General features: G+C 54.7%; 1 long non-coding RNA gene and 1 pseudogene across 1 annotated transcript; one reads left to right on the top strand and one right to left on the bottom strand.

The window, feature by feature from the left end:
- Window positions 1–741: 741 nt before the first annotated feature.
- On the bottom strand, window positions 742–2,928 carry LOC132340674 (uncharacterized). The gene is made up of 2 exons (XR_009489991.1): window positions 2,783–2,928; window positions 742–1,486 (listed from the first exon to the last, which is right to left on the bottom strand). It is a non-coding gene; the product is annotated as an uncharacterized LOC132340674 (long non-coding RNA).
- Window positions 917–14,023, top strand: LOC132340520 (serine/threonine-protein kinase PAK 3-like; annotated as a pseudogene).
- The last annotated feature ends 579 nt before the right edge of the window (window positions 14,024–14,602 follow it).

Here is a 14,602-nt window from a genome sequence, read left to right as displayed (position 1 = left end):
CAGGAAACCCGAGACCATTCCCCCTACTTGCCACATTTCCACAACCATTTCCCACTATCCCCTCCTTCTCCCGTCCATTCCGGGCTCCCACCGCCCCCTTTTCCCCCTTCTCCCCCCCTGTCCCACCGCCTCCCGCCCCCCCGCTCACCCGAGAGCTCCGCGCCCGCAGCCGGGGGGGCTCCCAGCACCACCAGTGCCACCAGTCCGGCCCCGGCTGCCGCCCCTCGCCCCACGGCCAGCGCCGGGCAGGGGCCGCAGCCCCGAAGCAGCCGCGCTGCGCTGGGAGCACCAGTCCGGAGCGGGGCGGGCTCGGCAGCGCCGCGCGCTCTCATTGGCTCCCGCCACTGCCGGGGAGCCGAGCTCACAGGCTCTGCCACACAACTGATGAGTCATCAACGCGCCGCGCTCTCATTGGCTGCGGCGCGTTCCAGCTGTGTTGTGATTGGCTGAGGGGTTCCCGGGACGCTGCAGCCCCGGAGGCGGCTTTTCCAGGGAGGGGGAGCCTTGGGGCGCTGGGCAGGTGGGAGCTCAGGTGAGCCCAGAAATGCGTGCCGAGGTGCGCGGGATCTCCGGGGTGCCCGTGGCGAGCAGTGACGCTGGCCCGATGCCAGGCACCCCCAGAGCCGCTCTGTCCCTGCCCCCCGCAGCCGCACAGGGACAGAAAATGGAACCGAGGGTTCCTCCGTGGGGATAAGGACCGGGAGAGATCCCTCAGCAAATCCGGCACGGGCACAACCCGGCCTGGGCACACGGAGGGAATTTATTACCAACCAAATCACAGCAGCACAAGGAGAGGGCAAAGAAATCTCTCCAACACCTTCCCCCATCCAACGGGGATCACCCGGATCGGGGGTCACCGGGGCTCTGCCCAACGGGGGTCACTGGGGATCATCCAGCGCGGATCCTCCCATGGGGGATGGAGCTGGAGCAGCGCACAAAGCTCCTCCCACACTCGGGACACTTGCAGGGCTTCTCCCTGGTGTGGAAGTGCTGGTGAGTGACGATCTCTTAATTCCACCTGAAGCTCTTCTGACATTCCAAGCACTCATGGAGCCGTTCCCCAGTGTGGATCTTGTGGTTCTTGGTGAGATCAGAGGTCCCACTGAAACTCTTCCCACGTTCCCCACACTCACGGGGCCTCTCCCCAGTGTGGATGTTCTGGTGTTCCATCAGGGCAAAGCTGTGGCTGAAACCCTTCACACACTCCAAGCACTTGTTCGGCTTCTCCCTGTCATGAGGGTTCTCCACCAGCTCTGAGCTCCGGCTGGATCTCCGGACACCTTCCTGGCTCAGGAGGGTGTAGGCGAGACCGAGGTAGCACGGTCGGGACGGACGGAGACGAGAGATCTCTGAAGCCAGGTCGTGGAACTTGCGGTTTATTGCAAAGGGCCTGGGTGCAGGGCCCTGCTGGGAGCTGCCAGCTGCAGCTCGGAGCAGGCCCGAGAGAAGAGAGAGGATGAGAGGGTAATAACGTAAAAGGCAAGAGCTAAGAGCATAGAAAAGTAAGTAAGAGCAAGAGAGCAAGAGTAAGAGTAAGAGCGCAAGAGTAAAAGCAAGAGCGCGAAGTTCCCGTTACAATACAATAAATCATCTTCTGTGTTGGATATTCTGATTTTCACTAACCAATCTAGTACAGCATACAAATCCTATAGCATTTACATACAGCCTACAAGAATCACTACATTACCATACTGTGCTACATTTTAAACCCTAAAAACTACTCTTCAGACCCCTTCTGCCAAGCTGGCAGGGTCTGCTCAGACCCTTGGACCTGCCTGCTTGCAGAGGGTCTTGTTTCATCCAAAGGGGATTACCTTCAGCCGGCCACACCATTGTTTTCCTGTTGTTCAATAACTAAGGGATCTCAAAGCCTGCTTTCATTTCAATCTTGCTTATAGTTTCTATATTCTCAAAATCTTTTGCCAGACAATCATATTTGTAAGGCTTTCCTGTTGCATCTTCCCCAACAGGGGGGCTCTTTCCTCCCTGCAGCTCCCTGGGCTGGGTTTGCAGCCCCTCCTCATGAGGGATCTCTGAGGTTTTTCCTCCTCCTCCATCAGGCCACAGCTTGGCAAGGACAGATCCTGGTTTGGGGGAAACCAAGGTCGGAGCGCCTTGGAGTAGAGGATCCCCGTGGCCAAGTCCATCTCTGGAAGTCAGCAGGGGTCTTGTGTCCATGAAAATCTCAACAATGTCAAGATTCAGCCCAAAAATCTCTCCCAGGAGTTCCCTATTGCTGATCTCTCCACTTTTGTGGTTCCAGAGTTGTCCTTTCCTTGGGATGATGGGGGTCGAATGGCTCCAGGGGTTCTCTTTTCTCCAGCATCCTGCTTAGGGATGTTCCAGGGGCTTTTGTAGGTCCATGGAGGGTTCATGGGATACTCTGAGATCCCAGGAGTCCCAGAGGTCCCTCTTCTCCAGGCTCCCCCCCTTTCCAGCCAGCCGGGGTCCCCCAGCTCTGGGATCGCCCCTCTCTGCTCTCCCCACTCTGGGGGTCCCAGGGGTTCCCCTCCTCTGCTCTCCCAGGGGTCCCCAGCACCAATGTCCTCCCCTGCCCATACTGGGCAATGGCCACGTAGACCCCCAAAGATCCCCCCAAGGGGCTCAGCCTTGGGGTCCTTCAAGATCCAAACCTACACACACACAGAAAAAAACCTCCCAGGGATGGGAGATGATATTTGGGGTCAATTCCACAATCTGCAAGCTCCAAATACACCCCAATAAAAAACCCTCTCAGCGACACCCCTGATAGATTTGGGACAAGCCCCTCCTCCCCTCTCACCTGCAGGACAAGGTGGGGGCGATGGTCCCATGGCTGCGGCCACAGGGGACACTGGAACCTCCTGCTCCTGCTCCTGCTCCACCTCTTCCTGCTCCTCCTTTTCCTCTCTCCCTCCTCCTCCTCCTTCCTAATCCCTCCTCCTCCCCAGTTCCTGCCTTCTGTGTATTTAAGGGTGGAGACCCTTGCTTGTTTTTAGAACTAGAACAAAGATCCCCGATGGAACAAGGCTTGCTGCTTTCAGTCAGAAGTATCAGTGACTAAAGGTCACGTTTCCTTTGGTTTGGTGCCGTCCTTGTTCCTCCTCAGTGTTCAGGCTGGGCTATGGGGTGTCCTTGTGTGCTGCATTTTCCGAGTTCCTCTGGCATCCTTTGGGCAATAGGCTGTGCCCTGGGAGAGATCTTTGTGCTCCTTTGTGACACAGGAGAACCTTCCAGGCGGTTTCGGTGTGAGCTGCTGCTGTGGTGTCACAGGAGCAGTGCCACGTCCCCGTGGTGTTCCCGTTGCTGTGGGACACGGAGGCCTCAGTGCCCAGAGTGGCTCTGGGCTCGCTGCAGGAGGATCCTCCTGCCCGAGGCATTCTCAGCAGCCAGCCCAGCCCTGACGGGTGTCCTTCTGTGCTCGCAGGGCTACAGGCTGCAGACGTGTGCAGCGCAGCCAAAATGATCCAGCACGTGGCTGCTGCAGTTTGCACTCTCTACTCTGTGGCTTATTCGGGGTATTTTTTAACCCACTTGGCACGTAAGTCGAGGCTTTCCCTCGCTGCAGCATCTGTGGCTTTGGGCTTGCTGTGTGCTTTCTGTTCTTCCTCTGGAGATGAGCTGACTTTGGAACCAAATTGCCATGAAGACACCATTGCTTTGGGAGAGCTGCTGCCAGCAGCTGCAGCTGAAAAAGGGGGTGTCTGCAGCCAGGGGGGCGTGCACAGCATTTGCAAAGAGCCCTGGGGGGTTCTGTTCCCTCAGGCAGGGAGTCTGTGCCAGCAGAGCCTGGAACTCCCTCCGTTTGCTTCTCCGGCCAAGAACTGACCCAGCCCAGTATTTTGTGCTGTTCTCTTGCTTGCTGTGGGAAGGGACTGTGGCTCCTGCAGAGATGCTGTGAGAGCAAAATGCTCTCTTGGGGTTGCCTTGCTCCGTGGCATTTCCCACCACTGGCAGTTTTTCTCCTAACAGCATCTGGTTTATGTTCCCTCTCCCATTTCAGGGCACTTCTTCTGTGGATCCCGAGCAGCTCCTCCTTCGGTGAGTGGGAAAGGAACCTTTGGTGTTTGGAATTGTGCAGCAAGTTGTGAGCTCGGCATGTGGCAGCTGAGTGCCAGCCTGGGAGGCTGAAGGAAAGTTCCTGTCAGTGTCTCAGCAGCAGCAGCATCAAAGGGATCCCCGTCAGTTTTCTCCTTTTCTGCTGAAGAGCTTTTGAAGAGCTGCAGGTCTGGCTTTGCAGGCAGAGGATTGCTGGCTGGCTTTAGCCATGGTGGAATGTTGAATTCCCAGCAATAAGTGGCAATGTCGACTTTAGCCCATTGTTAGTTGGAACAGCTCCAAACCCAATTTCTGCTTAGTGCAGCTGGATGTGCAGCTGAGGATAAATAAGGTGAGAACTGAGATTTAACTTCCCGTCCCTCACACTGCCGTCTGTCCACAGGGCACAAAAGCAGCACCAGCACCTCCTGTGGCTCCCCCTGCTTCCAAAGAGGAGGCCAAAGAGGAGGAAGACAGCAGTGAGCTTCCCGCTGTTCTGGGGGACGATGGTGAACTTCCCTCAGTGCCAGGAGGTGACAGTGAGCTTCCCTCAGAGCCAGGAGGTGACAGTGAGCTTCCCTCAGAGCCAGGAGATGACAGTGAGCTTCCTGCTGTTCTGGGAGATGAGGGCGAACATCCCGCGGTGTGGGAATGCAGCGGCGAGGCTCCTGCGGATTGGGACAAGGACAGTGGACGTCTCCCAGAGTGGGACGAGGATGGCCAAGCTCCCGAGGCATGGGATGAGGACAATGGACATCTCCCAATGTGGGACGAGGATGGAGGACATCCTGTGTCTTGGGAAGAGGAGACTGAACATCTCTCAGCATGGGAAGTGGACAGTGAACATCCCCTGGCTTGGAAAGATGATGGAGAACTGGCAGCGTTTTGGGAAGAGGATGGAGAAGCTGAAGAATTTTGGGAAGAGGATGAAGAACCTCCCTCCTCTGTGGGATCCTGGGCTGAGCATTCTGACAGCAGCACAGCCCTGCAGCCAGAGGGGAGAGGGGAGTGGTGCCTGATGCAGCTGAGTACGTCTGCTCTGTCCCTGGGTGCCCGAGCAGGGCGCTGTGTGTGTGTCTCGGCATCAGCTGCACCCAGGGTTGCTCTGCAGCTGAATGTCACCGAGTCGTTTCTTGTCCTTCCCCAGCTGAGACCAAGGGGCTCACGGCCCCAGGGAGTGGGGCTGCGTTCTGGCTCTGCTGCAGGGTGGGCTCTCACTCTGGGAGGGAGCGTCTTCCACGTGGTTTCTTTCAGGGAACACCGTGAGCGAGGCGGAGCCTGCCGAGAAATACCTGGAGCTGGAGCAGATTGGCCAAGGGTAAGGGCACGGCAGCGACTTCTGCACAAGCAGGGCCAGGGGTTGTGCTGGTGCAGGATCAAGTGAGAACTCAGGAGAGCTCCAAACACCTTCAGACACTGGGCTACCATCCTGCTGTCTCGCAGTCCTGATCAGAATTGATAACTGTGGTCAGGAGGCATCGTCAAAGGGCCCTGAGGCTGGCAGTGTCCTGCCTGCAGCACGGAGCAGGACCTGGAAGATCTTCTGTCCCTGGAATTGGATTGCCTAAAAGAGCAACTCACCATCTGGTGACTGTCAGAAAGCAATTCTCAAGAAGATTTCTTTCAAATATTTTCCTTTGAAACCTATCCACAGGTCAGAATGATAAACCTAAAGGTTTAGAAACAGAAACTAGAAGTAAACTAATAAGGGCTCTATTCTAGCACAAGGTAGCAGACCCCATCCATTCAGTAACAGACACAGAGCTGATGCACTCTGGGGGAAAATGCACCACCTGCCTGATGGCAGGGCCCCTGAGGAACCTGCAGGTCTTAGGCAGGACATGGAAAAGGATGAAATGCATTCTTTTCCAGTTCTTTAGACACCCATTTCCCCTCCTAGATTTTGAACTAAAGCAGTTCAGGGTGGACATTTGGGATTTGCTCCAGCCCAATTCCTTCGTGCTGGGTCTCAGTTTTCTCTTGCACACCTTGCAGGGCAGAGGGCTGGTGGCTGCTGTGCTGTTGTTGGAAGGGTCGATGCACCCAGGTGTTTGTGAAGGCTGCAGGCAGCAGAGATCTCCTGTCTGGGCTGGCTTTCACTGCCAGGGCCTAAAGCGCTGCTTCTTTCTTCTCTGCTGTTTTGTCTCCAGGGCTTTCGGAACCGTTTACAAAGGACTGGACAGGGCCACTGGAGGAGAGGTCAGTGTCAACACGCCCAGCACGCCTGGCAGCTCTCCAGGGCTTTCCCCTCTGCTGGGAGCTGTGGCTGCAGCTTTGGGGGCCAGCAGAGCTTTCCTGCCCAGGCTGCTCCTCTGAAGGCAGAGCAGTGTCAGCCTGCAGAGCACAGCTGGGACAGACCTGGTCCTTCTGAAGTGCCAAAGGAATGCAAGGAGGGCAGCGGTGTCTGTCAGAGCAGGACACACTGGCTTGGTCTGCATATCTAAAAGTGTGAATGCATCAGCTGCTGGAGACTGAGGCCCAATTTATCTTCACCCCAGCCTCTGACAGGGACACTATTTAGCAGTATTTCCATCCTGCCTTTCATCTTCAAAGGGAACCCCAAGGCACTATCAGGAGGCATCCCACTTGGGCTCAATTTGGGGTTTTAGTCCTACTTCAGCTGTTCACAGAGGGCGAGGGAGAGAAATGAGAAGATGGATGTCCAGAGCAAAGCTCTCTCCCAAACCCTGCAGTGGTGTTTGGGTCTGGTGTCAGTGACAGCCTGTGACAGGGATCACCTGAGCAATGGATGTGCGTGTTTGCTTTGTTGTGCAATCCCAAACAGAGCAGTTGCATCTGAAATCATGACCAAATCCCATAGAACTGCTAAAGGGTTCCTGGCTGTTTTGCTCTGTTTTCACAGAACCAGAATTACCTCTGCTTTCAAAATGGGTTTGAATAATAATAGGAGAGTTGAGGCCATTTGAGCAGACTCTGGGTGCAGAGGATGTTGTTAGAGCTTTGAGGCTGACAGCTGAGGGACCATTTCTGCAGAGCTGGCAACGCCAAATGTCTCTGGCCATGTGTCCTGTGAGCAGCCCCCAGCTGGCAGAGCAATGGGCTGTGGGAATGGCACTTGCTGAGCTCTGGTGTCCCATCCCAAGGCAGTTTGGCACAGCCTGGCTCCGTCACTCCAAACAGACTCGCTCTGTGTTTGCTGTGGCCTCCTGCCACAGACTCCTGCAGTTCAAGGGCTGCCATGTCCCTTCAGGTGGCCATAAAGAAAATGAGTCTCCGAGGGCAGAACAGGGAACGAGCTGTGAATGAGATCCTGCTCCTGAAGGACAAGAAGAACCCCAACATTGTCAACTCTTTGGACAGGTGAGTGTTCAGCTCTCATCCCGTGCCCGGGCCCTGCATTAACCTTTCCTGGCATCCCTAGTCTGTAGCCTGTTTTGAAAATGCCTGACCCAGCCACATCTTCCCAAAACAACAGCCTGGCAGTTCACTCCCTGCGTGTGCTTTTGTTGCTTTGCTTTGGTTTTTCCTTCATGTTGACCCCATTTGCTGTGTCTCCCAACAAGTGCTGATGAACCACAGCAGAAATTATTTCCCTTGGCTTCTTCTTCCCAGCCCTTTTCCATTGCTACAGATGCCAGGCAGACCAGGTTCTTGTTTCCAGAAATGCCTCATTTGCCCATTTTTCACTGGCCTTGCCTGTTTCTGAAGGGACTTTCTGAAAGGTTTTCTGGCTGCTTTTGTCCCAAGTGCTGCACGGCCTCCTCCCCTGGATAGCCCTGGCAGTTGTGTTGCCTTGTTCTGGAGGGAATGGTGGAACTGAGGAGTTCAGAAGCTGAACCAGCTGGGGGCAAGTGTTGTGGTTCCACATTGATCTGGGCTGTTGCTAACCTGCATTTTTCACCTGCTTGCCATCTAAGGCCTGTCCTTTCTCACAGGTGTCTCCTTCTCCTTTAGACTGTGCAGATTCCAAGGGCTGGGCAGCCGGGCAGGAATGTCTCTCCATCTGATTCTGTCCTCACTGACAAGTGACCTGGAAACAAAACTCCATCCAGGTTTTTCCATGGGGGAATTGAGCACTGCCCATTCATCTCCATGCCATTGTTTTCCTCTTCCAGCTTCCTTGTTGATGGAGATCTCTGGCTGGTGATGGAATACATGGATGGAGGAACTTTGCAGGACGTTGTCAGACAGACACGTATGGCTGAAGGAGAGATGGCAGCTGTCAGTCGGGAGGTGAGGGATCCTGCTTGTCACTCCCATGCCTGGGACACGATGCTCCTTCCAAACAGGCATGAGAACAGGAGTGGCTCCATGCTCAGGGCTTTGTTTCTGTGCTGTTTTCATGAGCTGGAGAAGAAAGAGCCTCTGCAGTGAATGGCCTGCCAGCATCACTGCACTTCTACTCTGTTCTTGCTCTCTCTCCTGCTGTTGTGGTACTCTCTGTCCTTTTTTGATTTGATTTGCTGTTCTCAGCTTTGCCTTGCACCGTTTGCCTGGAGCTTGTGTGCACTGCACTCCTGGCCTGTCCCAGCAAAGCTGCTGCTGGCAGAATTCTGAACTGTCCTTTCTGGTGTGATATATTCTGGCCATTGGTTTTTACCCTGGTGTTTCTTGTTCTCTCTCAGTGTCTGCAGGGCCTGGATTTCCTCCATGCCAACCGGGTGATGCACAGGGATCTGAAGAGCTCCAACATCCTCCTGGGAATGGACGGCTCTGTCAGGCTGGGTGGGTGTTCCTGGCCAGGCACGGCGCTCCCGGGCTGCGGCTGTGGGGCTGCTTCCCAGTGAGGCCAGAGCCCCACAAGGGCTGCTGGGGTCACTGCCCGGGCCCTGCTGCCAGCTGAGAGCGGCTGCCCCTGCAGAGAGCTCAGGAGAGGAGCAGAGTGCCAGCCGTGCCTTTGCTCTGGCTATGGCCCTTCCAGAGGGGCAGCAGTGGGAATCTAAAGCTCCATGGGAATCAGTAAAAGCCACTGCATGAAAGCTGAGGGTTTCTGTAAGGGTCCAGTTCCATCTTTCCTTGGCTACAGCCCTGAGGACTTTTCCAGCTGACTTCACTACTGCATTCTCAGATGGAGAGTGGGGAATCTTTGTGCTTGGTTTCCTCATTCCAGCTGCCTTTGACAGGGTTTGTTTCTGTCCTCAGCTGATTTTGGTCTCTGTGCTCAGCTCAGCCCTGAGCAGGACCGCCGCAGCTCCATGGTGGGCACTGCTCACTGGATGGCCCCAGAAGTTGTGACCAGATCTCCTTATGGCCCCAAGGTGGACATCTGGGCCTTTGGCATTGTGACCATCGAGATGGTGGAAGGAGAACCTCCTTACTTCAGGGAAACGGGGGCCATGGTAAGAGGCAAATTCTCCAGTGGTTGCAGAGGCCTGTGAGCACAGGGGGACCCTGCCCTGGGAGCAGCAGCTGGAGGTTTCTGCACATGGGAAGGGAATTCCCAGAGGACTCCAGCCTCAACACAGACGAATATTCTGCAGTCTCCAGCAACAATTTGCTTTGGGATTTACGTTGTTGCAGCTCTTCTGGCTGTGAGGATGACATGGAAATGTGAAGCAAGTGCATCAGCTCTAATGTTACCTTGCAAGAAAACCCCAAACCAACCCCACATCCCATCCCCAAACCCAACAAGATTTCTGCAGGAGCTTCTAGAAGACATTTTGCAAGATGATCTCCCCCCTGATTCCTCTCACTGTGAAAGTTTTTGAAAACCTGAGGATGATTGTTTAACATCTCCATAGTCTAACATATTTCTTTCCTAGTCCAAGCTACTTTCTCTGTGTCACCAAAGCTGAGCTTTCAGCATCACAAACCTCCTGTTTCTGGCCTGGCAGTTTCTGGGATGGGGCATCAGGAATGCATTCACTTGAGTGTCAGTGGCACTGCAGAGATGCACTTGATGTAAGAATCCTGTGGAATAACACAGGCAGACCACACTGACTCTGGAAAATGGCCTGTAAAGCTGGTGTCCACATTTGGAGAAGCAAAATGTGCTATTTCTGATGGAGGTTCCTACTAACAGAGTCAGCCAATGAAACTGGCTCTCAAGACGAGATCATTTGGATGTTGAAGAGGTTGTGGCAGCCCCAGGGTTTGGGTTTTTTGGTTGGCACAGAAAAATGAGCTGTGAGCAGCGTCTCTGTCAGGGAGGAAAGTGCCCCTGGGGCTGGGGCTGAGGACCCGGGGTGGATGTGAGCCCGTGTGGGTGTGAAGGAAGCTGGCAGAGCGCTGAGTTTGCTTTCCCTGCAGGCTCGCGCTCTGATCCGGCAGAACGGGACCCCGCAGCTGCAGGAGCCCCGGCGCCTGTCGGCTCTGCTGCGGGACTTCCTCGAGTGCAGCCTGGAGCCGGACGAGGAGCGGCGCTGGGCTGCCCAGGAGCTGCTGCAGGTGAATGCCAAGGGCTGCAGGGCAAGCAGCAGCGCGAGGGAGGGGTTTTCTTGTGGGGCCCCCTCCGACAGTCTCCAGCCTCGCTGCTTTCCACACGCAGAGCGAGCAGAATCCTCGCCTGCTTTGGCCTGGCAGGCTCCTTTCGAGGCCAGCTGGGCCTGGTGCCCCACAGCGAGCAGGGACATCTTCAACAGGTCAGGGGGCTCCGAGCCCTGCCCGACCTGAGCTTGGAGGTTTCCAGGGAGGAGGCACCTCCCACACTTCTGGGCACCTTCTGTCAGTGTTCCCCCACTCTCCTGGTTAAAAAATTCTCCCTTACATCTAATCTGAGCCTGCTCCCCTCTCTTGAGTTTCAAACCATTTCCCTTTGTCCTGCTGCAACAGGGCCTGTGAGGAACTTGACTCTGGGAAGTAACAGTTCATTTCTTTCTTTTTTATCCTTTGGGCAGCACCCATTTTTGTCATCAGCCAAGCCTCTCTCCAGCCTGACCCCTCTGATCACTGCAGCGAAGCAACTGAGGGAGCAGCGGAGGAGATGAAGCACTTGAGGGAGCTTCTTGTTACAGTAGTTAGGACAACTAGTTAGTTTTGGTAGTTAGCATTGCTAGTTAGTTATGGTAGTTAGCTCTGGTAGTTAGTTATGGTAGTTAGCTCTGGGATTTAGTTATGACAGTTAGCACAGCTAGTTAGTTATGGTAGTTAGCACTGCTAGTTGTTTATGGTAATTAGCACAGCTAGTTAGTTATGGTAGTTAGGACAGCCTGTTTGTTATGACAACTTTTGGAATAAAAACTCTCTCAAACCTCGACTCCCTTGACGTGTCCCTTCCTTCTCCCGCTGTGCCTCAGCTGCCCGGAGCCATGTGAGGGGAGAGCGGGCCCAGCCTGGCCCAGAGCTGAGCCCCAGCAGAGCCCTGGCAGAGCCCAGAGCAGCCTCGGCACCTGCAGAGTCAGCCTGGAAGGAGGCGCTTGGAGCCTTCGGGGCTGCACCCGGCTCTGGGTTACAAACTGTGTGTGCTGGGAAATGCCAGCGGCTCTGCAGGAGGGCAGAAGGGGCCCGGGGAAGGCCCAAGTGCTCCGTGCAAGGGAAAAACCTGCCCTGGCTTTGGTGTAAATAACTAGGCAGTGTTGGCTTTTGCTTCATGTATTGACTTTTGCAAATTATTCTTAATCACAACGAGTTTGATATGGTACAGTTTGTAATCACCTTTCACTGCTTTTGCTATAGTATAATTTGTTCAGCTTTTTGTTGCCAATGCCCTGGCCCCTGTGGAGCTCCTATCCTCAGAACATGGATGATATTTTAGTTTGTAGACAGTGTGGAAAACATACATTATAGTTTTGGCTTTCACAAACTATTAAAGTGGATGCCATGTGTTGTGCATTGTAATGTTAACTTTTGCAGAAGTAGCTGTAGTTGTGAAATAATAGCTAATGCTTTTATTTTTGCATCTAACTTACAATAATGAGAATGACTCAGAGATATTTGTGAAATAACTAATTTGAAGTACTTGTGGAAATAGCTAAAACCATCTGCCTGGTCAGATAACATTTAAGGAAGGGATGTGATGAGGGTCCCTGCCACTGACCCTTCCACTGTCAGTAACTGTCACCTGCTGCAACCACAGAACAGGGGGCCCTTGTGAGGGAGTGACACACAACCCTCAAAACAACAACCCACGATTCCTGCACGTACTCTAAAAAGGTGATTTGGGGGTCAGACCAACCTAAAGAATTCCTGGAACATGTAAAGGAGTTCAAAGAAATGCTTGAATTTGTATAATCATTATGAATACATATTTGATCAATACAATGGAAAAAGTTGCTAAGAAAAGTTGCTGTGGTTAACCATTGTGCCTCTGGCCATCGCCAAGCACCCAGCGCTATTACTGTATTTGTTCCTTATTTTTCCTTATTAAACTTTGAAAAATTCTAAAGAATGAGGCTCCTTTCTCACTTTGTCCCCAAGGTGCTCACGCCTTGTTCTTCCCCCAAGCCAAGATTTGTCAATCCTACACTTTGTCTAGATAGAGCTGGAGAAGGCTCTGAGGAAAAGGAAGATGCACTGGTGTGGAGGCCCATGGGAGTCTCAATCTCCCAGCTGTGGAGGACTGGTCCCAAATAAGAGGAATAGATTTCAAGGTTATGGTCATAAGCTTGCTTCTCCCATAGATCTTTGCAGGCACATGCTAATTTATGTAAAGTTATGTTACCCCATTGGCCTGTTGGCCTAGTTACCCAAGTACAACCCCTGTTACCCATCTCTGGTTAGTCCCTAGAATGTTCTCCTCTCTGTCCCTCCATTTGCCCTGGTTTACTGCATTCCTCTGCCCCTGTTTCCCTGTTAGCTGACCCGACCCTTAACCCCTCCTTTGCCCCATTTTCCCCATATCCATTGGACCCTGACCCTCAGCTCCACCCTCACTACCCCATATAAAAACCCCCTGTGCCCTCAGCTTGCACCCTGTCTTTGTCCCTGGACCCTGTTCAGCTGTGGACCCTGTTCCTGTACCAATAAACCCAGTTTGCAGGAGATCACACACAGACCCACCCTGCCTGCTGTGTCAGCTTTATAAAGCAGCCGTGAGCTTCGGGCTCCTGAGTGCCGGACGCTCCAAGGTCCTCGGCAGCGCCAGGACGCTCCAGACTGGGACAGCCAGGCAGGTGAGGAGGAAGTCACTGCCCCTTTCCCCTCCCTCCTGCTCCATCTCCCAGCCCAGCATTGCTGCAGGACAGCCTCACTACCAATGCCATCCTGCCAGGGATGGACTGGGGGGATCTCCTTCCCCTTCCCTTTGGCATGGAACCAAATCCCATCTTCTCCTTCTCTGCCCTCCTTCCTCTCCTCATTCTCTCCTTCAACCATCCACATTCCTTTCCCATCTCCTTCCTCCCTTCTTCCTTCTTCTTCCTTCCTCTCCTTCTGCCTTTTCCTTTTCCCTTCTCCCTGTCTCTTCCTCTCCTTGTCCTTCCTCCCCCAGGCACTGAGCTCCTGATGGAGACTAGGGAGAAAAAACCCCTGCCACAGAACCTCGTGGAAGAGGCCATTTGGAACGGCTCCACGGTGCAGGAATCCAACGGGGATGAAAAGCTCCAGAGATCCCACACAAGGAGGGGCTGCAAACCCAGCCCGGGGAGCTGTGAGGATGTAAAATCCTCCCTGTGCTGGGGAATGTGAGAAGAGCTTCAGACAGAGCTCAGCCTATTCCTGGCACCTCCAAAGACAGCGGTGCAGGATACAGAGATGCATGGGCATGCAGAGATCCCCCTGCAGGTCCATGGGGCTGCAGAGATCTCCCTGCAGATCCATGGGGATGCAGAGATCTCCCTGCAGGTCCATGGGGCTGCAGAGATCCCCGTGCAGGTCCATGGGGCTGCAGAGATCTCCCTGCAGATCCATGGGGATGCAGAGATCTCCCTGCAGGTCCATGGGGATGCAGAGATCCCCCTGCAGATCCATGGGGATGCAGAGATCCCCCTGCAGCCCCTGGAGGAGCCGCGCTGGAGCACGGGGATGCCTGAGAGGAGGCTGTGACCCCGTGGCCAGAGGGGCCCCGCTGGAGCAGCCTGTCCTGGCAGGACTGACCCCGGGGCACAGTGACCCACGCTGCAGCAGCTGGAGGGGGGCTGTGCCCCATGGGATGGACTCAGGCTGGAGAAGTTCCTGGAAAAGTCTCCGGTGGGAGAGAGCTCAGGGTGCAGCAGGGGAACGACTCCTGTCCCCGAGCAGAGGGAGAAGCCCCGGGGGTTGAACTGAGCATGGCCCCATTCCCTGTCTCCGGCACTGCCGGGGTAGGAGGTGCAGCTGGAAGGAGGGAGGCGGGGGGAAAGCTGGATTTAAGGGTCTTCACTGAATTCTCATTATCCTGCTCTGAGCTTTTGGAGTTTTCTGCCAGAAATCTCTCCCCTCCCCCACTTACCCACAGGGGTTTTGGGCAGCTTTCCCTTCCTGGGGGAAATCAAAGCGATGCACTGATGCTTCTAATTAGGGGTAGGAAAAGTGAGGCTCCAGGGCTCCCGCTGAGCCGGAGCCACCGAAGCGGCAGTGCCGTGGGAAAGCCGGGTCGGGAGCTGCGGAGAAGTTTGTTTGTTTTTTCAGCTCCATCCCCCTCGGGCCCGGGCCCGTTCCAGGGCTGCTCCTCAGCTCCGGCTTTGCCCTCACGCAGCCCGGGGTGCCCTGAGAGCGCGGGGCGGGGCTGTGCCGTGTGCAGAGCCCGCCCCTGGCTGCGATTGGCCGG

This window comes from Haemorhous mexicanus, chromosome 32, assembly GCF_027477595.1.
Source record: "Haemorhous mexicanus isolate bHaeMex1 chromosome 32, bHaeMex1.pri, whole genome shotgun sequence".
Lineage (NCBI taxonomy): Eukaryota > Metazoa > Chordata > Aves > Passeriformes > Fringillidae > Haemorhous > Haemorhous mexicanus.
This window is presented reverse-complemented; position numbering and strand designations above follow the sequence as displayed.